The sequence below is a fragment of the Peromyscus californicus genome, unplaced genomic scaffold (genome assembly GCF_007827085.1).
Source record: "Peromyscus californicus insignis strain IS unplaced genomic scaffold, ASM782708v3 Scaffold_11__1_contigs__length_118956290, whole genome shotgun sequence".
Taxonomy (NCBI): domain Eukaryota; kingdom Metazoa; phylum Chordata; class Mammalia; order Rodentia; family Cricetidae; genus Peromyscus; species Peromyscus californicus.
In genome coordinates, this window is record NW_026294402.1 from 111,304,960 (window position 1) to 111,329,564 (window position 24,605).

General features: G+C 40.5%; 1 protein-coding gene across 14 annotated transcripts in view; it reads right to left on the reverse strand.

Moving 5' to 3' along the window:
- The window catches only part of Rbms3 (RNA binding motif single stranded interacting protein 3), a 1,493,133-nt gene that overhangs the window by 491,324 nt on the left and 977,204 nt on the right, over positions 1 to 24,605 (reverse strand). The window lies entirely within an intron of this gene.

Genomic DNA, 24,605 nt, shown 5'->3' on the forward strand with positions numbered 1-24,605 from the left:
CTGGGGAGAAATACACTTTTGTCTATCCATCTGGTATAGCATTTCACTATAGCAACAGTAACACACCACTACAGTAAATACCGCTTCCCCTGGGGCTGTTGGCTGTGGGGAAGGGAAGGGAGCTAAGAGGGCTCTGTGGACAGCATCCTCCTCTAAATAAACCTAGAGAACAGAACACCTAGAAGGGGAAACTGAAGCAAAATTCTTAAAAAAGGAAGTATGTGAAAGGGGTAATATTTTGATACATGGATATGTTATTTTAAAATTTATATTATATTTACATAGGGTGTATCCAAGCTTACATGCATATGTGTGTGCATGTATGTGTTGTGTGTATGCTTGCATGTGTGTACCATGGTCAAAGGACAGCATGAGGGAATTGGTTCCCTCCTTCCATCGTGAAAGCCCAAGGCATCAAACTGAAGTCCTTGGATCTGGCAGCAAGCACTTTTACCATCTAACTGTCTCAGAGCTGATTTTATATATCTTAGACATAAAAAAAAATGTAAAACACATTTCTTTTCCAGGCAATTAGGTTACTGTCAAACAAAGCACTCTCTCCATGCTACTAGTAGAACCACCACCATATAGTACATACCTTTCCAATACCATAATTCTGCACTTCATATTTGTCCTACTCAACATAACAACAACAAACTGGTCCTCAAACTTTAAGGCCTACCCAAATGTCATGGGAAGCTTGCCTCAGTAGATATTACATGGAATTATAAAATTTGCATTTCTTACAAGGTCCCTGGGGAGTCTTATCCTGATAATGTCCTCTTAAAAACCACTGCTCCAAAGATGAATGAAGCCCAGAACACTTCCCATTCCTAGCCCTCAGGACTCCAGGGAAAAGGTAGACACCTACAGACAGGAATGTTGTCCACAGAGCATGCAACAATGAGCTGGTGAGCGCCAGGACCCTGCTGACAACTTTCTCATTGTCAGTGGCAGGAGTCCCACTCTGCAACATTCTTGGGCTTCAAGAAGGGTCTATGCTGACTCTATAGGAGAAAACAGCCTTAACAAATGATCAAAGAAAATTCAAATGAAATCTGATGAAGGAATAAAGAATTCCCAAACTAGCAGTCTTGTAAAGGAGTTCTAGCTGAGCAAACTTCTTGTCTGTATTGCATCAAGATCAGGTTCATGTGGTGGGGCAGATGGCTATGTGCTAGAAGTCAGGGACTGGAATTCTGTCTGAGGAAAAGCAAGGTCAAGAGGGGCAAATAAGTCACCACCTACAGTTCATCTAGAAGGTATTTATTGTTCTGTGTTTTAAACTGAAAACCTGTTCCTTTGTTTAAAAAACAGTCCACATTGAAGACCAAGGAACTTTTGTGTCGGAGTACATGTTTATATGGACACACATGTGTACACATGGGTACCTGTACACAAAACCAGAGGTCAATCTGCTCTTGTTTCTCATGTATCATCCATCTTCATGTGTGTGAGAGGGTGTCTCATTAGTCTGGTGGCCAGTGAGCTCCAAGGATGCTTGTCTCGACCTATGCTACCCAACCTTGGGAATACAAATGGAGACAACGAGGACCAGTTGTTTTTATGTGGGTTTGGGGCATCAAATTCAGGTCCTCATCCTTGTAAGTAAGCACTTTCCCATCTGAGCTCTCTCTCCAGCCCAAAATGATCCTTTTTATCAGTCTTCATTCAATGTTATTAATCATTTAGCTAACCCAACGACAGCTTACAACTCAGGCTCAGCTGTTCTGCCATTCCTTTGCAGGTGATTTTAGGAAGAAAGACAAAGAAATACAGGTATCGTCTAGGTTGCATTCTTCCTTAACCTAAAATAAGAGTGGACAGCATTTATGCACTCTTAACCTCCAAGCCATCTCTCCACTTTTTCTTTTTTTAATCAAAGGTTACATAAGGCCATTTTCATGGAACATAATGTTCTTTGAGCACATCTCCCCTCAAACCCTAGTTCACTTCCCTCATCTCACCTGATATTTTCAATTTCTAAAAACAGAAGAACTTCACGAGATTGCTAATTCTTATGCTTAGTAAACTCTAAAATGATACCTTAGGTTATGAACTGGGTTGTATAGGAGGTGCCCCAGTTTCATTTCTGTTGCTGTGATAAAACTACCCTGACAAAAAGCAGCCGAGGGGGAAAGCAGTCCATTTCAGCTTCAATTCCAGGTTACAGCCCATCACTGTTGGGAAGTCAGGGTAGGACCTTCAGATAGCTGGTCACATCACATCCACAGCCAAGAACAGAGAGAAATGAATGCACGCTTGCTCACTTCCTTGCTTGCCCATATTCAGCTTGCTTTCTCCACTCACATAGGTGAGCACTCCTTGCTTAGGCAATGGTGCCGCCCACAGTGGACTGTTTCTTCTCACATCAATTCATTTAATTAAGGTAGTCCCTCAGAGACATGCCTATAGGTTAGCCTAATAAAGACAACCCCTCATTGAGACTCTCTTCCAGGTTGATTCTAGGTTATGCCAAGTTAGCAATGAAAGTCAATAATCACATGAGGGGAATATAGCATCTTAACCAATGGCAGTGATAAATAAGTATCCATGTAAACAGCACTGGGAATCAGCCATCTGTTTGATATTTGTCTTTTGATTGTTTATTTTTCCCCATCTAAGCACACCAGATTTTACCATGTTCAACATCCTTTCATATTTGCTCAGTGACTATGGAAAGGCAATAGGCTTTAGATTCAAATAATGTGGATTTGCCTCTCATCCCAATCTGACCTGAGATAAATTTCTTGACCTCTCAGTCCTGTTTCTTGATGTATACAATATGACTGCTGAGCTCTACACTGCACAGTGGCTATAAAGATCAAATGAACAGTATGTATTAAAACTCTCAGCACAATGTCTAACAGGTTGTCACTGCTCTCACCCCCGCTCTAATTCATGCCTTATTACCTATGCAGTTAGTGTTCAGCATGAAAGCAACTCAGATATTTATGCTCTTGGCATTCACTGTCACCAGCCATTCCCTACTCATTGCCTGTGGAGGTTCCTTACTCACCACATACTTCCAAACAATTGCACTTCTTTGTAAAATACAGAGCCAATAAGAAATTCACTCTTCACTCACTCCACCTCCTTCCGGATGCACCTACCTTCTCAGTCTGTTCTCCAGGCTCAGCCACTTCCCATGCTGTTCTCCACTTCCTCCTTTTCTGTCCACCAGCCATGAAAGTTATTGTGGCTGGCTGACTACCTCTCAGCCCTGGCACTCCTTGGTCCCCACTGCCTGCTAGCTTCTCCTTCATTCATGCACAACTGAGTGTAAACAGTACCATACCCCCAGGGCCATTCTGTCAGAGTCCAGTTCTGTGCTATCAGTTCCAACTGTGTTCTTTTAGATTTTGGAGAGTTTAAATGCCTCTCAGGAATTCATGGGTCTCCATTTTAGAGTCTCTACTAATCTATCCTAAAGTATTTGCCACCTAACTTTATTCCAATGAACCCATGATCTAGGTGTCAGATACACATCTTCATTTTATGAGAAGAACCTAGTCAGTGGCAACTTAAGTAACTTCTCTAAGACTAAGGAGAGGGAATCTATAAAATCAGAATCCAATCAACAAGTCTGCCTGCAGAGCCCATGCCAAGACATCAGCAGCAGACTCTCACCTCAGCTGTCACCTTGCCTCTGGTCTTTTCTTTGTCCCTGCTCCAGTTGCTGAATGAATCTGTGAAGTCTATGCTTTGCCTCCCTGCATATCATCTATATTATTCGGATATGTCCTTATTTCCCCAGTGCCCAGTATATAAACATTTCCTTAGAAATGAAACATCCTTTCCTAGAGAGAAGGTCTGTAAGCCTCAGGAAGTAAACAAAACTTACACGGCCCATGAAGCTCCTGAAACTCACAAGATTCTGGCAAGACCACTCCCTATTTCTTTTTTCTGCCCTCCCTCCCCGGCACACACCTCTCTGTAGGAGCAACAAGGCTACAGATGCATGTTATCACAAACAGCTTTTATGTGGGTTCTAGAGCTCCAGATTTACCTCACATTTGTGTGGCAAGCACTTTGCCCACTGGGCCATCTCCCTAGTTCTGTGTCAGACAACTATTTCAGAGCATAAATGTCTACTGATAGACATCTCCAAACCACACACACACACACACACACACACACACACACACACACACACACACACACTGTTGACTTTGCACCTGATCCGTGACAGGTTGCATTAGGTATTTTATTTCAAATTCTCCCATATACCCAGTAAGTTGATCTCACCACTGTTTTGTTTTGAGACAGGGTCTCATGTAGCCCAGGCTCCCCTTAAACTTGCTATGTAACTAAAGATGACTTTGAATTTCTGATCCTCTGGCCTCTATCTCTGAGGACCACCATGCTGGGTTTGTGAGAGGCTGGGGACTAAGCCAGAACTGAGTGCATGCTTGGCAACTACTCTACTCATGAGCAACAATCTCAGCCCTCACTTGCATTGTTTTGAAAGATGAAAAAAGTTAAATCTGATACATCATTTGCTTCCCCAAGTTCATATCACTCTTAAGTAGTGTTGCTTGTATTTATATTCAGGTCCATTTAGCTGTCTCTCTTTCCTTGATTTCCTTGATCATTACATACAATGAACAAGTTCACATAAAAGTCTGTCTGTCCTCTGTCCAATCAAAAGGCTACAGAACTATTTATTCCTTAAAGGACCCAAATTCTTCAGGAATAATATAACTGGTCATACCACTGATTACCAGCATTCACATCTAAGGAAATTAATTCTTCAAGGAAATTTAGGGCTTGCACGCAGCCCATTCTAGCACACTGAACATTCTGCATAGATTGAACACACATTACCACAGTTTCACAAATAGCAGATACAGCAATTTAAGGAAGACATCAACTCTTGGATTCTATAAATCATGTTATCATCTACAGGCTAAGCAGCATTTAATATAAAACTCTATTCACTTTACCAGTTACCCAGCATTTGGAAGCATTTCCAGGGCTTGGAGAATATTTCCATAGAATGTACCATTTTGTTATCGACTAAATGTTTTGTCCTCTCAAAACTGGTACTTAGAAACCTAGTCACCTATCTGGGCACTTAAGAGCAGGGACTGAGGGCAAAGCATTAGTCAACATTAGTGTCCTCATAAAAAGACAGAGAGCTTTGCCAATCGCCACTTGAAGAGCGAGTCTATGAGTCATAGAGAAGGACCCCACCAGACAGAATCTGCCAGTGTCTTGATTTCAACTCCCCAGCCTACAGAACTGCTGAAAAGCCATTCAGTTGGTGGCATTTACCTATAGTCACCCACATGGACCATGCTGACTGGTGTTGTTATATCTGCTAACATGCATGGTATGTCCTCAAAAATGGTCTGTGTTGCTAACAGAATAGTAACTCCCAAGTCTGGCGTGAGTCCTGAAGTTTCATTTTTGCCTCTTCCAAGATGACTGCTGTCATGATGTTTTGTTCTTCTTTGTAGTTCAAGTGACATCTCTCTACCAGTTCTCTCTTCCCCAAGTAGGTAATGTATCTTCTGTCCTAATCCGGTGGGACAGTGGACATATCTCTGGTCGAGATTCCGCTAGATCATAAGTTGTGGTTTTAGTAGGAAAACACGATATTTTACTGTTGTTGTATCGTACTTTGTTGTGTCACTTCTTATCCAGACTTTGAAGACTTCAAGGATAGAGTGAGTATAAATCTTACGTCTTATACACAAAGCACCACATGTTCATTGAATGAACGGATAAAAAATAAATACAGTATACAATCCCTCAGTTCTGACAATGGGGTCAGAAGGCAAGGAGAGGCAGCTACATACAGATAAAGATTGATTTCCCATGTTGCAAAGCAGCCAAACGTCTATTTTACAAATAGCAACACACTGCTTCCTCATATCTGACACTCAGCACACAACTTCACTTTATCCAAGGACAGGGTGAGGCCTAACACCACCCAAGGACCAAACTCAGAGAGGGTTTTTGCTTGCTGGTTTACTTTTAAGATTTAGTTTAACTTTGAACCAGTATATTTGTACATATCTGTATGTGTGTAGGGGGGCAGGTTGTACATGTACAACATGTACAGCTGTCTGATCTTCTGGAGCTGGAGGTACAAACATCTGTGAGCCCCCTGACATGGGTTCTAGAAGAAGAACTTGGCCATCTGTCAGAGCAGCAGAGCACCGAGCCATCCTTCTAGCCCTCTGACAAAGAGTTTCAAAGTCTTTACTGTAAAATGTTTTCCAGGCTCACATTAAGTCCACAAAGACAAGCCAAAATAGTCAAGGAGGAGGAGGAGGAGGAAGGAGGAGGAGGGAAAGAAATATACCAGAGAGAAATTCATCTGTGATATAGTGGCTGCTGTAAGCTGTCTAGCAGATACACGGTTGCATTGCTGAAATGAGTGTCCAATACAAAGAACTCAACACATTCCCAGGGAGATTTATGCGTAAGTGCCAGATAACCTGGTGTCTATTATAGCTTTCTGAGCTCCATGACATTTTAAACACAACTCTGTGATTATGTTACATAATGATGCAACTGCTTTGTTGAAAAATCCAGAACCCATAAAGGACAAAATAGAAAGCACCATACAAAAGAAGTAGTTTCACAGAGTTCATTTTTATTTTTCTTAAAGATAATAATAAAAGAATTAAAAAGGATGAAATCAAGACCCATTTCCTCAATTACAAAATTGTATAAAACAGAGTCAGGAGAGATGACTTTGTGAGTAAAAGTTCTGGCTACCCAGGGCTGACAACCTGAGTTTAGATTGCCAGAAGCCACATAAAAACCAACTGTGATGGCAAGTAGATAGACTACAAGTATGCCTAGAGAGGGGATATGGGAGACTGAGCTGAGAAGCTCCAGAAACTTAAGGGCCAGCTGGTCTACCTAAGGTCTTGATGGAGAGATCCTGTATCAAACAAGGTGGAAAGATGGGACCAGCACCAGAAATGGTCCTCTGACCTCCACATGTGTGCATGCTGTGGCACATGTATGTCTGTACTCACACACACACACACACACACACACACACACACACACACACACACAGTATTCAAGTAGATGAGAACATGAGCATTGTTTTCAATACATCAGTCTTTTGGAATTAAATTTTGAGAAGCACGTTGTATAAAGTTGCTATGCCTCACCCTAAACAAGGGGTAGCTGTGGAACTATGCCAGAAAGTACAGGTTCCATGTATATTCAAATAAATCCTAATAGTATAAATCAATGGTATGGTTCAATCATCTCTATGAAATGACTGCCTTCATAGGTTTTCTGCATTATACACAGAACATTTGAACTTGCAGGTAGGATATATGTAATGCAAAGACTTAACAAGGGAGTGCTTGGGAAGCATTCTGAATAAACACAGGTTTCTCATGGTCATTCAAACAGAAAATGGAAGTTGTTGGGAGTGATACACATGGCCTGATGAAAACTTCAGGGTGATGGTATAATTTAATTCTATGAAGTATAGAGTTAAGAGAAAAAGTATAGAGGGCTGAAGAGATGGCTCAGTAGAGTGCTTGTTGCTTTTCCAGAGAACCTGAGTTTGGCTTCAAAATAGGTATTTTGGATAGTTCACACCTGCCTGTAACTCCAACACTATGGAATCAGTTGCCTTCTTCTGGCCTCTGAGGGCACTGGTACACACAAGGCACATACACAAAAATACAGCTGCACACAGCCACACAGCCACAGCCACAGCCAAACAACCACAAACAATACATCTCCCCTCCACTGTCTCTCTCTGTCTCTGTTTCTGTCTCTGTCTCTCTCTCATGCGCACACACACACACACACACACACACACACACACACACACTATTTTAAAAAGAGAGTACACTGCAAAACTGCTGTCATGCTACCTCAGTTCCAGGAACAGCGACTTCTAGTACTTTATTTGCTTAATCCTTTCCCTGTGACCTCAGGTGCACACATACCACCTAGGTGCATTCCTTCCATTCCATGGGTATTCGGCATGACAAAACACTCCCTAGATATTTAGTTTATGCAACTTGAGAGGGTTTGGGCAAAGGGAAAAGGCAAGGCAAACTCCACCTTTCCCCCATACCAGGAAGAACAGGTTTTTCTCTTAGACTCTTTTATCTGATCAACTCCTATTTATTTAATAGACTGTAGCATGGCTCTAACTTCCACCACAAGGCCCCTTGGGATGCTCATGATAAAATATCCTTGCTCTCACAACCCAAATCTCTGATTTCTTACTTTCTAGAAACACATGTGGCTATGAATCTTTGTAGTCAAGCCCAAATCATATCCCATAATGCTTAAGGAGAAACCCCATGGCTCATGTATATTTATGGTATATACAGTGTCTACAGCCCATAGGCACCTAGGCAATATCTAATGATGTAATAATGTCCCTCCTAGACCAGTAAGACCAGCTTTTGATAGCTAGTGTTAATAAGAAAAGAAGGGGTACATTATGTAAGCTAACTGCTGACTGACACCTGCATTGTTCTTGATTAATTTCTCCCTGGCTTCACTTAACAATACTTTCATCGTCTATCACAGGCACTGTTCACACAGCACGGTGTGTATTGCTTTGTTCATCTGGGTTGCAACATCATCTCAATGAAGACTCCAAGAGTATGTTAGCCCTCTGGTCCTTCAGGAAGCATTGCCTTATTTATATTGTTTCAGCCAGAGGAGATGCTAAGGTCAGTTTCTCTTTCTGGGCTCTGTTCCCACTATCTTCTCTGAGTCTAGCCAAATCTGGCTACTAGTTTCTTAGAGTATCCTGGACTCTACTGAAAGTCTATCAACCCCAAACTTTCATCCTCTCTTCTTGTCTCTCCTCTGTCCACTGTCATTCTGTTGTTTGCTCCATGTATAGTCCATACAGCATCTTTCTATCTCCCTCTTCCCCCCGCCTCTCTCTCTGCAGAGTTTCTAGCTATAAGCAGAGCTTAATCCCGACAACTATTTGAATTCATTAACCACTTTCCTTGAATATACTATTCAGTCATTACATACAACATAATGTAGGATCAGTGGCACAAAAGAAGTTAACCCAAGAAGCAGGAGGAGGGCCAGCCTAGGAAAACAGAACTAGGTGTTCTCGCTCACCCTTGCAGTCTGTGCACTGGAAAGCTGACAGGAGGACTGTGAATTGAATGACACCCGAACTATATAGTAAATTCGAGATCAAATTAAGAAACCTAAGGCGATCTTATGAAAGAAATAAAGAGAGAATGAGAACATAAACCTGGTCTCCGAATGGAGGCGTGGGTTCGTATCCCACTTCTAACACCAGCCCGGCTAGCTCAGTCGGTAGAACATGAGACTCTTAATCTCAGGGTCATGGGTTCGTGCCCACATTGGGCGCCATTTGTAGCTTGAGTTTTCCTGCCTGGCCCACAGTCAGGACAAATCTCTGCCACCCGCCAGTCCCACAACCGCTCAGACCTGACCAAGTAAACACAGAGACTTATATTGGTTTCAAACTGTATGGCCGTGGCAGGCTTCTTGCTAACTGTTCTTACAGCTTGCTTTCTTGTAATATCCAGCACCTCCTGCCCAGGGGTAGCACCACCAACAGTGAGCCCTCCACATCTATCATTAAGATGACCCCACAGACTTGTCTCTTTGCAATCTGATGGAAATATGTTCTCAATTGAAATTCTTCTTTCTAGAAAAATTTAGCAAATATCATGTTGACATAAAACCAACCAGAGCAGATATATTGAGTTTTTCAAACTATGAAATAGCAAGCATACCATGATAAGACAGCAAACCAGAGAAGCACTGTAGATGAATCACCAGGAGGGTTCAACAAGATGGACAAAACTATGATTTATATGACTTAATTTATACAAATTATGGTAAGCTAATAACTAATTTTGAATGCAATCACCAATTAGAAGGACCTAAGAGTTTGTTAGCATGCTGATCATGTTTCTTCCATGGTTTGGCTGCTAGATATGTTCAGTTTATGAAAATACACCAAGCTGTACACTAGTGGGTACATATCCCTGTCTCCTACTATTTTCCGATAAAACATGCTAACAATGACAATAAGATGGCAGAAGCTAGCAATATTTGTGCATGTGTACCTGGATGTGGGGGTGCATGAACTGTGTGCACATGCTTATCTCTCCCCTGTGCATGAAGGTCAGAGGTCAACTTTGAGTGCCATTTCTCAGGAACCACCAGCCTTGTTCTTCTGGGACAGGGAGTTCTAGTTTTACTTTATCGTTGTGATGAAATACCGTTACAAAAAGCAACTCAGGAAGAAAGGCGTTTCCTTCCCTCACCTTACAATTCCAGGCTCCTGTCCATCACTGTGGGGAAATCCAGGAGGGGACATCAACCAGCTAGTCACATCACATCCCCAGTCAAGTGCTGAGAGAAATGGATGCTCATGGCTCGCTTGCTCGCTTGCTTATACTTGCCTTGCTTTCTCCACGTTTACACAGTTCACAGTCCCTGCCCAGGGATAGTTCCACCCCCAATGGGCTGGGGAATTCTCATCTCAATTAACGTAATTAGGACAAACCCTAACAGACATGCCATAGGCCAGTCTAGCTAATCAGGAGCTCCAGGTTCACTGAGATAGCTTGTCTCAAAAAATAAGGTAGAGAAAAATAGATGGAAAACATCCAATATCTCACTTTGACCTCCACACACATGTGTATATATGAGTGGGAATACACACACACACACACACACACACACACACACACACACACACGTACATATGTGCACCCATGTCCTTGTAGCCTTGTGTGCATACTTAAATATATTTTCAATTGATTCCTATCAAGGTATTTCATAATGGTTGCATTTTTAAGCTAACTTTTTACAGCTATGGAAATAATATCTTTTGTTTTGTTTTTCTTCAGAACAATATCATCAGAAAGAAAAGATTTCTATGTATATCTGTGTATACATGGGTATTGGTCTTCCCAAAGCCACCATGATGGAGTCACTAAGTGAGTAGATTGGACCTTTTCTGAGAAATAACTAATATCTCTGTTCAATCTTGTTAATATGCTAGAGGAATCCACTGACTACATGGATGAAAGGCACACCTTCTGGAAGGCGTCTGTGAAACTATAGAACTCTAATTTCATGTGAGATAGCTGCTGGGTATTTTAAAGTACTTACTGTCAAATTCCATTTGAAAAGCAGACAGATATTCAAAACTCTTAAAATGTGCATTGCATTGCTTTTCAAAATCATTTTATGTAGCACACACAAACATCAAAATTTATAGAGTTCTTATGCAATTGTTTCATATTTTAGCTTATTTATGTATAACTACTGTCTTTATATTGTTTGTAATTATTATACTTCAAGTTAAATATATTCACTCTCTTTGTCTTATCTTTATATATTTTAATTCTACTTTAAATTATATAGTACATGGTACTGGAGAAATGATTCAGGTAAAGAGCACCTGCTGCATAATCATGAGGTATTGAGTTTGAACCTAGAACCCAGGTAACAAGCTCGGCATTCTATGCATGCCTGTGACCACAGCTCAGAGGGAGTAGAAACAGGAGGATGGTGTCTTTCTGGCTTCCAACCTAGCCCAGAAGATGTGATCCCAGGTTCAGAGAAATTCTCCTCAAGTATAGGTAGAGAGTCAGAGGAAGATACCAATGCTGCTTTCTGGCCTCCACATATGTACACGCACATATACTCAGACGTGCACACACACCACACAAATACATAGATCAATCTTTAAACAAAAACATGCATTACATAATATATACAAGTATTTCTATTGACATGAATACTGAATGAATGAAACATGCCCAACATACGTAAATTTTTAAATGAACATAAAGTTTAAGATGTGCACCATTTCCCAGTTGTAAGCTGTCTTGCATATTTCTCTATCGAGCTCCATTTCCTGCATTAACCCTGATTACCGTCAACCTCCCTGTATTCTATCATCAGATTCCTTTTGCTTTCTGTACTGTTTAGTCAGTGCAATGCTCTGTACTGCTCACTTCTACCCTTCTCAGAGCTTTCTTCAAATGAGTCAGTGTATGTGTCTTCCTAAAGCTTGTTTGCATACTTAACATTTTAAAACACAAATAAATCATGATAAATGGTCACCTGGCAACAGAAGCATGGCTTCACCTCATCACCACTCCACCTTCCTATGTTTGAGAGTACTGAACACTGATAATGGAGCCATTACCAAGTTCCAATTATGGTCTGAGTTTTAGTGTAGGCAAATATTTGTGCTGTTGTGTCTCATGGTCTCTCTATATTTCATCATGCTTAGAAGGAGAATTTTGAATGTGTGTGTATCATTGAATACACCAGACAAAGCTACCAATAAAATGATGCCATCCAAAGAGCATCCTTGCTACCCAGTTCTTGTTCCTTAGAAGGTCTGTCCCTGCAAGAGTCTGGTCCATTCAAAGCAGTTTACATTACGTCTGGACGAAATGCTTCTAGCTTAGAAAACAGGCTTCATATGAAATAAACTTTCTAAACAAGTATTGATGTATTTTAAATAAATATTTAACAAGAAAATAAAGCCATTTTTCTAGTATTAACATTAAGAAAAATACCAGAAGAGAAAGTAAACATCTATCTTAATTCAAGTCATTTCTTAACTACTATGTAAGCTATATGGAACTTTATACATGGGAAAGCCTCCCCCAAAAATACTGAGTTCTACAAGGTTACTGTACTTTGCCAAGCAAACAGGATAAGTCATTTAACTTACTACAGATTAGATCAAAGCCAGATGTTGTATTTGTAAGAGCAATGGCTGCTCCGAAAGTCAAGTCTTTCCAGAGGTGGCATCTGGCTATTGTGTGCTGTTACCTAAATAAGTACAGGTTCTAGCTAATCATGAGCCTTCTGGGGGATCTTCAGCCACAACAGTCAGAGGACACAGAGAGCTGCTCCACCCTTCCTTTTGGGGGATAGAAAAATTTAAGAACATGGACAATTTGGCATGGAGACTGCTGACATACTCTTATGCTCACTTAAAAACCACAAAAATCAATGAAAACCCAACTTATGGAATCTTTTCTTATGCTAAAGTAATGTCTACAGTCATATATATTTCTGTATTGTATAAAAATTACATCACATTAGTGTGGGGAAACAAAGAAGCCTAGATGTCAGCAACATCCTTCAAAATGGCTCAACTTTTGTCCCCTACACAGGGGCCAACACTATGTAATGATTTGATTAGAAACATGTTCTAACTCAGAGTCCACACTCCATAGTAAGAGTGTATCTTATGTATTTTTGAAAAGTTAAATATTTCTACCAGCATCAGAAATGACATGCTTATTTCTTATGTTTGGTGAGCTTGCTGCTCCAAGTATGGTCTACAGGGCAGTAGCAATGACATCACCTTAGCTTCTAGAAAATTCCATACCTACTACCTCAGAGTTATACCTGAATCAAGATCACTGAGAATTTCCTACACATACTTCAGCTGAAAGACACAGTTTTAATGCAACCATTTATGCAATGAACACCCACTCTTGTTGAGCCTAAAGGCTAGGATATAGCTGAGAAGATGGCTCCGTCAACAAAGTAAGGTCATGTAAGCATGAGGACCTGAGTTTGGACCCCAGAACCCAGGTGAAAAAGCCAGGAGTAGTGATGTACACCAATGATCCCAGAACTGGCAGGACAGAGATGGATCCCTGAGGCTCTCAGACCAGCTAGCCTAGTCTACTTTGGTGATCTCCAAACCAAAGTGAGACTATCAAAAACGAGATGGACAGCTCCCAGGGAAGGATACCCGAGGTTTTCCTCTGAACTCCACGTAAGAATATCCTCCAACAAAGTCCATACATTTTTGTTAGAATTAGAGCTAGAAGAAAATTACCTTTGCATCAAGAATTAGATATAACTTTGTGTGTATTTATTTGTGTGTGTGTGTGTCTGTGTGTGTGCAGTGTATATGTATAGTTTAGAGTGAGTGTGCATGTATGTGCACATGTTCCGTGGTGTTCAGAGAACAACTTTTGGGTCACTCTCACCTTCCACTTTGTTTTGAGGGAGTGCCTTTCTGACTGTTCTACAGACTTCCAGGATACTTCAGCCTAGCTGATCTATGGGAGTCTAGGAGGCTCTCATGACTCCACCCATCTCATCTTAGGATACTAGGGTTACAGATGTGAACTGCTGAATCCAGCTTTCTGTGGGTTCTGGGGATCTGAACTTGGGTTACTAGCCTCTCACGCCTACTTCTCACCCCCAGATATAACTACTTAAGTTAAATTTTGCATTTATAAAGTCAAGGAGCTAAAAGGTATATTTGAGCTTCCTGTGAGAGTCTTGTTTCCCTCTCCTCCTGAAAGATTTTGTATGGCTTTCAACTGACATGTTTGCATAATTATTACTAACACATATAGACATTCTGTGGTAGTATAAATGTGAGCAAAAAGTACTTTGATCTCATCTGGAGACTTCTATAAAATACATGAGGAAAAGCAAAGCCTAGTTAGTGAATGTGAGAACACAGTCACAAATGTAATGATGCATTTTTTTACCTGGCCTAAAATTTCTCTGTAACCTTTGGTCAAACAAATTGAGAATAATCTGGCAGAAATGCAATATGCATTCCAAAGACTAAGTCCATGCCAGCATTATGTAAACAAAGAATTGAGTACATGGTGCCAAATTTCACCAGCACCTGCATCAACGTCAAAGAACACAGTGATACTAAAACAATTAAGCAAACATTCTGACTCCATAGAGAGTAAAATGTACAGTGCAGCTATCACCTAGATCACAGATTAAAGGAAAAGGCTGACCGTGTTTGCACAGAACTAGTACATAATTTGTTATTACGCTGAGTGTTCAGGGTAGGTGACCCGTGGCTGACACACCAGCCAGCCTCCTGCTTTCTTCAGCAGGCTGCACTGTTGAATTATGACTAGAATCAATTGATGTGCAGCAATAGCACAATGTAATAACACTCTCACAAGTATTCAATCCCTTAAAAATACCATCATCATTGTGGAGAACTCCCCACATACAGTGTTTGCTCATGTTTTTAGATGTTTCACTAAGAGTAATTTTATTTCAAAGTGATTAAAAAAACACAGATGTGGGATCTATTTTTTTATGATATAAATTTGTTAAATTTTTTTAAAAATTTCTATGAATATGTGTGCCTGTGGAACTTTATGTGCACCATATGTGTGCAGGTACCTCAGAAGGTCAAAGAGCATCAGACTTCCGGGCACTACAGTTATAGTTGTGAGCTGCTATGTGGGTGCTGAGAACCAAACTTTGGTCCTTTGCAAGAACAAAGTGCTCTCAAACACTGAGCCATCTCTCCAGCTCCATGATTTAAATTGTATGTGTATATAATATATATATATATATTATGTAATCTTCCAAAGGAAACAAAAGAACCCATGAAACAACTATTATTTCTGTGAATTCAAATTGATTTTTTTAAATTAAAGCATTTGAGAAGGTCACAGAGAAGGCACTGGATGAAACAGGACGCATAGGAAGCTGGACTCCGCTTCTCATGGAGAAATCATTGGCTTCTGGGCAAGGGCCTCAGCAGGTGCCATGATTCAGCTGCCTCTGCAATCATGTGGGTCTCCCGCTTGGTATATGTCTGTAGTCTAATCGGTATCAGTGTGCACATACAGGCATAATGACTGCATCAGAAACAGCCTTCTCTCTAGACCGCTGAGGTTTATGGTTCATTAAGAAGAGTTCTCCAGAGCCTTTCAGATTGAGTTTCAACTTCCTGAATGACCACAAAGCAGCATCAACAAGCAGCAAGAAAGGTCCCACTGTGGAGCCACGCTGATCCTGAACCACATCCAGAAGTCATCAGCATGCTATTCCCAGAACCGGCCGTTTACACAGCTGTTGAGATGCCTCTGGCAAACTATAACAGCCGCTCTTCCTCTCCTCATCAATTCCACAAGCATAGACCCAGACCCAAATGACAATGGCATGGAAGACAACAAAATGATGACAGAGCAAAAATGTAACGAACCTTTCAAGTGATCTCGGAATTCTATCGCTGAGAGAATATGCAGAGAAATGAAAATTTTAATAATATGAACTCTTTGGGGGAAAAATAAATCCCTAGAGCAGAGGTCTTTTCTGTTTTGGCAAGTGCTTTTTTTTTTTTTTAAAGAACTTAATATAAAAATTCCAATTAAAGAGATTTTCCACCATATAGACTTCTGGATCCATAAATACAAATTGTGTGTTTCTGCAAAACCTCTAGCTGGGAGGGCTGAGCAGACACACAGGGGAAAATTGTTTCAAAGGGACTAAATATCCCCCTTGACTTTGCCCCCAAACCATAAGACCTTTCAAAAATGTAGAGACCATCCACTGGCCAGAGATAATAGAAGCCATGTTTCTGGAGAAATACCTTAATTATTTACTGTAAATTATTTAAGTGTTATAGTACTGCCTTTTAATGTACATTTGTAGGTTAGATACAGGCATTCAAATGTACTGCCCAACTACTAATGTGCAAGCCTTACCAAGAGGCCGGAACAGTTAACAATAAATCTGCCACTTGACAGTTATGCACTGAGTCACATGACTTCCACTACGGAGTGGCTTTTTAGAATGTAAGACCCCCGGGACTCACACTTTCCAGTGGAACTTTTGAAAGCCCCTGGTCTAACCATCACTTACTGCAGACATTTCACCCCTGGAGAAATGAGATGGGGCTAGATATGGCAAATGAAGTTTTATTATTGTCAAATGCATTATTCACATCCATTTACATACACTGTATCTACAGATCAGGCACCTTCTGTGCTGTAGTCTTCATCCTTGGAATATGGAGATAAATCAGACATGAGCTCCACCCCACCCCCACCCAGGAAATGCTTACTAACTAATTCAGGTTCACAGACATGAAAATAAATCAGTTCAATCTAACACTAATGGTGTGGACTGGCCATGATTCTTGTGCACAGGTTAAAGCTTGTAGCAGAACAAAGGCAAGTGTGCTAAAACAAGGAAGAAATAGGGTGACCTGAGGGAGAAAAGTCTGGAAGGCCTTCCAGAGAAAACAGCCCTGATCTGAGTCTTAAGGTGTATATATTTTCTTTCTGATGAAACCATGTGACCTATGATGTTTGACAACAGCTGTAGCCTCTGGCAGTCATAGAGCGAGCAAGCCATCTTCTGAATACTTCTCTGACACCTCCTAAGATGCATAGAAAAATCTATCTATGTAACTATGTAGCTGTCTATGTATCTATCATCTATCTATGTATCTATCTGTCTATCATGTATCTATCTACATATCTACTTATTTATCTACGTATGTATCTATGTATGTATCTATTTGTCTATCTCCATTTATGTATATATATATATATATATATATACATACCTATCTACCTATGTGTCTATCTACCTGCCTACCTATCTACCTATGTATCTATCATCTATCTACCTATGTATCTATCATCTATCTATGTATCTATCATCTATCTACCTATATATGCATCTATTTATTTATCTATCTATCATCTGTAAATCTGTCAGTCTAATACTTAGCTATCATCTATTTATGTAGGTATCTACCTGCCAATCTGTCAATAATCATCAATGTATATCTTATCATCTTATCAACTGTCCATCTATCATCTCTCCATTGTATACCTATCAATCTAGAATCATATACCATCTATCTAGCATCTATCATTCATCTATCATCCATCAATTAATCTATTATCTACCATTGTCCAGCATATATCATACTCATCTATCATCTATACATATATATAAATATTATCTATCATCCATAATCTAGCTAATATCTATTATTTGTCAGTTGACTAATCAATCATTTATCTATCTGTATCTCTGTGTATAATGATTATACATCAGAGAGAGAGAGAGACAGAGAGAGAGAGAGAGAGAGAGAGAGAGAGAGAGAGAGAGAGAGAGAGAGAGAGAGAGATTATAAAGGAAGGGAGGGAGTCCTGAATTTGTAAATAGTTTCTAGTTTAATGAGTTATCTATGCTTTGAACAGTACCTATGAAAGCCCTTGCTGGCTAATAACTTTCTCTCCTCTAATTCAAATTAGACATTTTGAAGGTGGAGATTGGGGTTTCTGGAGGATAAATTAGAATGGCCTATAGTCTGCCTCCTGCAGGGCTGAGGAAATGGCACCTGTGATAACTCTTAAAAATGAGCATACTGACGGTACTTGCTAATTCACTCACTTCAGAAGGGGCTTTGGACAGTCTCATTCCCATATGGTCTGAGGCCTCACTCCTCCTTCCCACCCACAGGCTTCATCTGCCAATATATTCAGACTGTTCTGCATCTTCTTATAGATGTTGGAAACCCTAGGGACCCCAAATAAGAGCCAGATTGGCTTTCCACTAAGTTGTGGTCAGTTTTCACACAAGTTATATGAGATTGGCAGGTGCCCAATGAGAAACACAATCACCACAGATTCTGTTGGTTTCAAAGACCTTGACTATACACTGTGCAGAAAATACCCAATTATTGGTCAATGTGGTAGCCTGGCTGGCTGTCAGTCTTCAACTGACCTTGCAATGCAGAAGGTAAGTGGCCACCATCCTGTCATCCAAGATAGATGAGGCAGAAGAATGATACTCTGTCTTCTTACTTGGCTTATGTATAAGCTCCGTGAGTTAGAGGGATGCAGTTCAGTGTGAGTTATGTTAGGAGATAAAGGAGGGAAACACATGGGACAGTCAGATCCAGCCACAGTGGGTTCCTCAGCAGGAAGCATGCCCAGTCCTACACATCTCCCTAACCCTGCACTTGGCTGGCTAGGATTAGATTAACACCTCACTGCCCTGCTCTCTGGGTGAAGAACATGTCTGCTTCTACACAGCGCTTTTACCACAATTCCAGCATCCTAAGTTCTGATATTTTGACTAACAGTCGTGCACCAAATGATACTCCCTAAATCAAGCTGAGAGGTAGTGGCACTGCTGCAGACGAACATATCAAACACAGGAGTTTGAAGCTAGGCATCAAAACCACAAGCAGTTAACACAGCAGCCCTTCTCCAAAGTCCTCCTACATTTAATCTTTTCTCTAATCACTTTTTATACCTAGTACCTATCACAGGCTTAAAAATAGTGAGCAATTAATAAGAATTTGCTAAATGAAGAGGAGACCAGTTGAATAAGTGTTTCTCGTGATGATAAGCACCAATGCCCAGGAAGCAGAAGGCAATTTACAAGAGAACAATCTGTCTTTGTGGCATCCTAAACAGGCGGATAATAAATAATGCCATTCTTAATTTTTTAGTTGATCGTTACATTCCTATGCAATTGTTTAGCTGAGAGTAGAACAAAACGAGAAAACAAAAGGTTCTCAACATTTCCTTACACTCCATCTTATGCCACCATAGATGCTGAGTCTGTTATCTGTACCCACAGTTCATGGTCCTCTCTACAGCTGACTGTGAGACTGTGGCAGTGTGGATCAGTAAAGGAAGACCGCATAAGCAATGTAAGCATGTGCACTTGCTTCAGGATGGTAAGAAATAGAAGAGGACATGTGCTGACCCTTGTTAAGTGCCCTGCATCTTACAGGGTATCAATAGCACAGCTAGGGGCTGAAGAGATGGCTCAGTGGTCAACAGCACTGGATGCTCTTACAGGGGACCCAGGTTTTGGTTCCCAGCACCCACATGGTGGCTCACAACCATCAGCAACTCTAGTTCCAGAGGATCTGATGCCCTCCTTCTGGTTTCTGCAGGCAACGCACACACATGCTACACAGACATATATGCAGGCAAAATCTCATACACAGAAAATAAAAATAAAATGTCTTTTAAAAGTAGCATATCCACTTGATTGTTTGAAGACGGCCGAGCCAGAGCAAAGTGTCCTGACTACTGTACTGTTGCTCATGACTCCACAAGGCCTCTCTGGCATCACTATGAAGGAGGAACCTAAATTAATCACAGGGAAAATGTTGGATGAGTCAAATACAGGAAAATGTGGCCACAACTTCTATAAGAAGCTACATAATATTAATTTAGCTAAGATTATGTCACTAACCATCAACTCTAATTCTGTCTAAATACTGAAAGTAAATAGGCAATATGCAATGTTGATGTGTATACATATGTGTGTATGTGTGTGTGTGTTTTAAAATTTTAAACAAATTCTAAACTATTTGTCCTTTAGGGAAATTTGGAATTCAATTTGATTTGTGTTTAATTAAAATAACCATGAATCAGCATGACTCATGCCCATATGGGATTGTAATATATAAACAAATAATGTTCATCTCTGGTTACTTAACTTGAGCACAACTCCTCTATGAACAGTAACTAGGGATAAAAAGAAAAAATAAGAGTAACTAGGAGTAGAAAATATATTTTATGGCAATATATGATGCAGCTACAACTGACATTATACCTAATAGGTAAAATGGAAATTATTACCTCTAGTATATGGAAAGAAATAAGGATGCCCATACTTTCTACCCTTATTCCTCACAGAGTTTCAAATCTTAGGTAGCTCATATGTCAACAGAAATGTACACAAATAAGAAAGGAAGAAGTCAAATCATCCATATCTGTCAATGACACCAGCCTATCCTTAAAAGACCCTAAAGACTCCAACCAGAAAACTGAAGACCCAATAACACTTTCAGCACAGCAGCAGGATACAAAATCAACTAACACAAATAAGGAGGAGGGGGTGATGTTTGAGTGTTTGATCCCTAACCTAAAACTTCTTTATTTTACATGCCTTTCTGTGATGGAAGCCTTTTTAGAAAGTGTGATATGGAGAATTTAAGTTGATAGTGTGCTAAAATAAAGCAAGAACTAATCAGTGAGTGGACCAAAGTGTCTTTAGAGTTAGAGCAAACACTGAAGCATGTCTCCCCCACATATGAATTTTCAGTAGCTTCTATGCCCACCACTGTACGATTTCTGTATATAATTAACAGTGTATAATGGGTAAATAAGACATAGATCTCATTTGTAGGGTCTGGAAGGACTCTGAGCCGAGAGGTGACATTATGTGGTTGATGTATTAGGAAGCTGGTTCTAGCTGAAATGTGAAAAGCAGACACAAGAGCTTTTGTGAGAGGCAGGGAGGATAGTCAAGAGGGGCCTGTGCAGAGAAAGACAGCATGGACTTGGAAGATGAATGCACAGAGGAGTCAGAGCAAATGATAAACAACCCCAGGAGACCAACATGGCAACTGATTGCCTGTGGAGATGGAGAGGGAGAGAAGCAAAGATGCTTGTCCGGTGACTGACATGAGTTGATCAACACAACTATATGCCAAGTCATGCTGAATGCTTCAAACACTTCTGTCTGGGCCGAATCTATGAGCATGTCCCTGTTCTGTCCTGGTCATCCCAGGCATGCTTACCCTTTGCTTCATCTGAAGGAGGCCTATCCTGCAAAAAAACTACCTCAAAAGACATATCCACACTTTCTCACAGCAAGCACACCTTCACCACAGTATTTTAGGACCATAATCTCTATGAAAACATCGCTTATATGTTGGCTTAGCCTCTTTTTAATAGCTTCTGTCATCCCTGTACCATGAGGACTTATGCCTTCCCATGAATTCTTACACATTCACACACTAACACTTGACTCTTTAATTGAACATATTTATTTAAAGATGAGAGTTTAATTTTTGAGTTTTCTCAAATATTTATGCACACATATTTGAATAATATCTTAGAAGTACCATACACATTTTTTCCTATTAGAAAAAAAATCTATTACTGTAAAAGTGCCCATGAGTTTCCCATATGTCCTGATAAATGGACCTTTCTGACTTTGTTCACAGTCCCACACAGGATGTATAAAAGCAGGCATATGATATATCCAGTGGTACACAGTGGATTGGATAAATTGCAGAAGGAAGTTCCCCAGAGTGAATTAACATCAATAATGCATGCCTATTTAAATTCCATTCCCAGTCAAGTTCACTGCAGCTACTGCAAAGGCAGTTGTGCAGCCATTTGAGCTTGGCATATACCTTCATGCATCCCATCCTATATTGCAGTACAGCTGCATTTACTTCTTGCAATAGAATAATTTATAGGGGAGTCAATTGTCTTATGAGAAACGTAAAGCGGCAACTGTCTCAATCTTTGGAATTAACTGCTGAGGATAAATTAGGAACTCACTAGTGCTCTGAGAGCTTCGAATGAAATCTGTCTCAAAGGAAAGTTCCTTAATTGCTGTTTCCGAAATACTCCATTGAACCAAGTTTTCTAAGCTCATCCTCATCACCCACACAGTTGGGATTAGATGAGATGGTGACTTTCATATAGACACTCATGGTCAAAATGCAGTTGATCCCCATTATTAGCTGGCTCTGTATCTGCAATTTTGACAACTTGCTAAACTTTGCCACTCCAGGATTTTCCACTCAGAGACATTTTCAGACACAGCACTCTGTGGAAACATTTGGCCAGCATGACAGGCACACCACCCTCCAAGCAGACATGAAACAGGCAAAGTGCTCCCATCTCATGTTAGCTCTCATACCATTGCATGTACTTTAGGAGGGGTTCTGTTAGGGGCATAGTCTTTCTTATTTTTGTGGGAGGAGATTCTTTAAAATGATCCCCCAATGGAGTACTGAAGTGTTCCCCATTGCTCCCAATAGCAAGAAGGCTACAATTTGCCTTATAGAGAAAACAAACCTGTGAGGTAACCCTCATTTAGACACAATGCATAGTACTACTGCCCATGCCGGTGTTAACGAACAGATGATATGTGGAAAGCAAGTGTCTTAAAGACAAGTCAGGCTGGAGAAATGGCTTGAAGGTTAAGGGAACTGGCTGCTCTTATAGACAACCCAGATTCGATTTCTAGAACTCACACTGAGACTCACAACCATTTTTAAGTCCAATCCCAGGGGACCTGACGCCCTCCTCTGGCTATTGAAGGCATCAGTCATGCCCATTTTGCACAGACATACATGTATAAAAAAACACCCATACACATCAAATAGAAATGAATAAACAACAAAAAATGAAACAGAAACACACATAAAAGTTATACACTGATCTGCTGATGAAATTGTTGGGACTGAGATGGGCAAAGATTTAATCCTCTCTTTCCCAGACAGTTCTGACTCAATACTCACTACTTCAGGGTTCATGATGACTTCATGAAAATAACTCTCATGAACAGCTGTGCCTCCAGATTTGGGCATGAATTAATTTCTTACTGTAAATATTGTTAAATGCCCTTCACTGTACAATTATAATTCCCTTTCACTGAAATTATAATATATACAAATACTTTGCACATGGCAATGCCTGCTTTTAGAACGGTTATTACACTCTGGGCATGTACGTCCGACCTTTTGACATTGCTACTGTATTCTGCCATCTACAATAGATGCTTAAGAACCATGCTATGGAGTTACAAAAACTAATACAGCAGAAACTTTCACAAAGTTTTAAGTGTGTTTACAGTTTTGTGTTAGGCACATTTACAGCTATCCTGGATTACATGTAGCCTGTGGGGCACAGGCTAGGAATGTCTAAAAGATAGGAGTAGGCAAAAGTGAACTGGCATACAAGTGAAAACGTCTGATCATAGAAATAAGGAACATATAAGTTTGAATGGGATTGGAGTCTGCTGAAATACCCAGAGGACTTGAGAAGCATTTTGCAGTGTGTGCAAGCTGCTTTCCTGGAGAGGAATGTGTGTTCCACATATAGATATGGAGAGGCATGGAGTAATGAAGGCTCAGAGAGGAATTATCTATTATGATCCTCCAAATAGAAATACCAAATGCCAATGTGTTATTTTTGTAACTGGAATGCATCCCTGCACAAGAAAACACAGATTGGGTCTAATAATGTGTAATTTATTTTTGAACGAAATATTGATTAGTTAAACTACTGGAAGGTTTATCTTCCTGGCAGGATTCATGTGAGTCTGTGACCTATGCAACCATGAGGGTTATTATAATAAGGTTCCTTAGATAAAGGACCAAATGGAGTCAATGAATGTACAGGTCACTGTTGCAAAGAAATGAGTGAAAATGGACATGACATGGCACACCTGTACCTCAGTGCTTGGGAGTTGGCAACACACCAATCAAGAGTTTGAGGCCAGCCTTGGCTACAAGAGACTCTGTCTTACATACACAATCACCCAGCCCACCCCCATATGCATGCTCTTACACAGAGCAAGGGAATATATTGTGTGGGTGCACAATAGGATTGAAACCATATCCCCATTTTATTTGTTTAACCTACATGAAGTAATAGGCAGGAGAGTTGGACACCCACTTCTAGAAAATGATCGACGTTAGGAATGAAAGACACATTTCATAGAAAGTGTGCTGTTGCTGCTGGTGCAGCGAGGCGGGAATCCCATCACTGAAGACAACACCAGCATTGTTCCTCCATGCCAATATTTCTAATAGATCCCCCATTGTAGTACAGTTCAACTTTCCCCAGGAGAAATTACAGGCATTCTTTGAAAGACGCTAAGAATTGCCCGATGGCTATGTTCAATTGTCAGCCTTCATTTGGAAGCTTTCTGAATAGCTTTCTACATTCCAGGGAATGGGCTCAGGGCACAGTGTTGCAAACTGCTGGTGTCTGTTAGGAAATAGAGGGAAAGATCTTACCAGCACCCCTGCTCCCTACTTC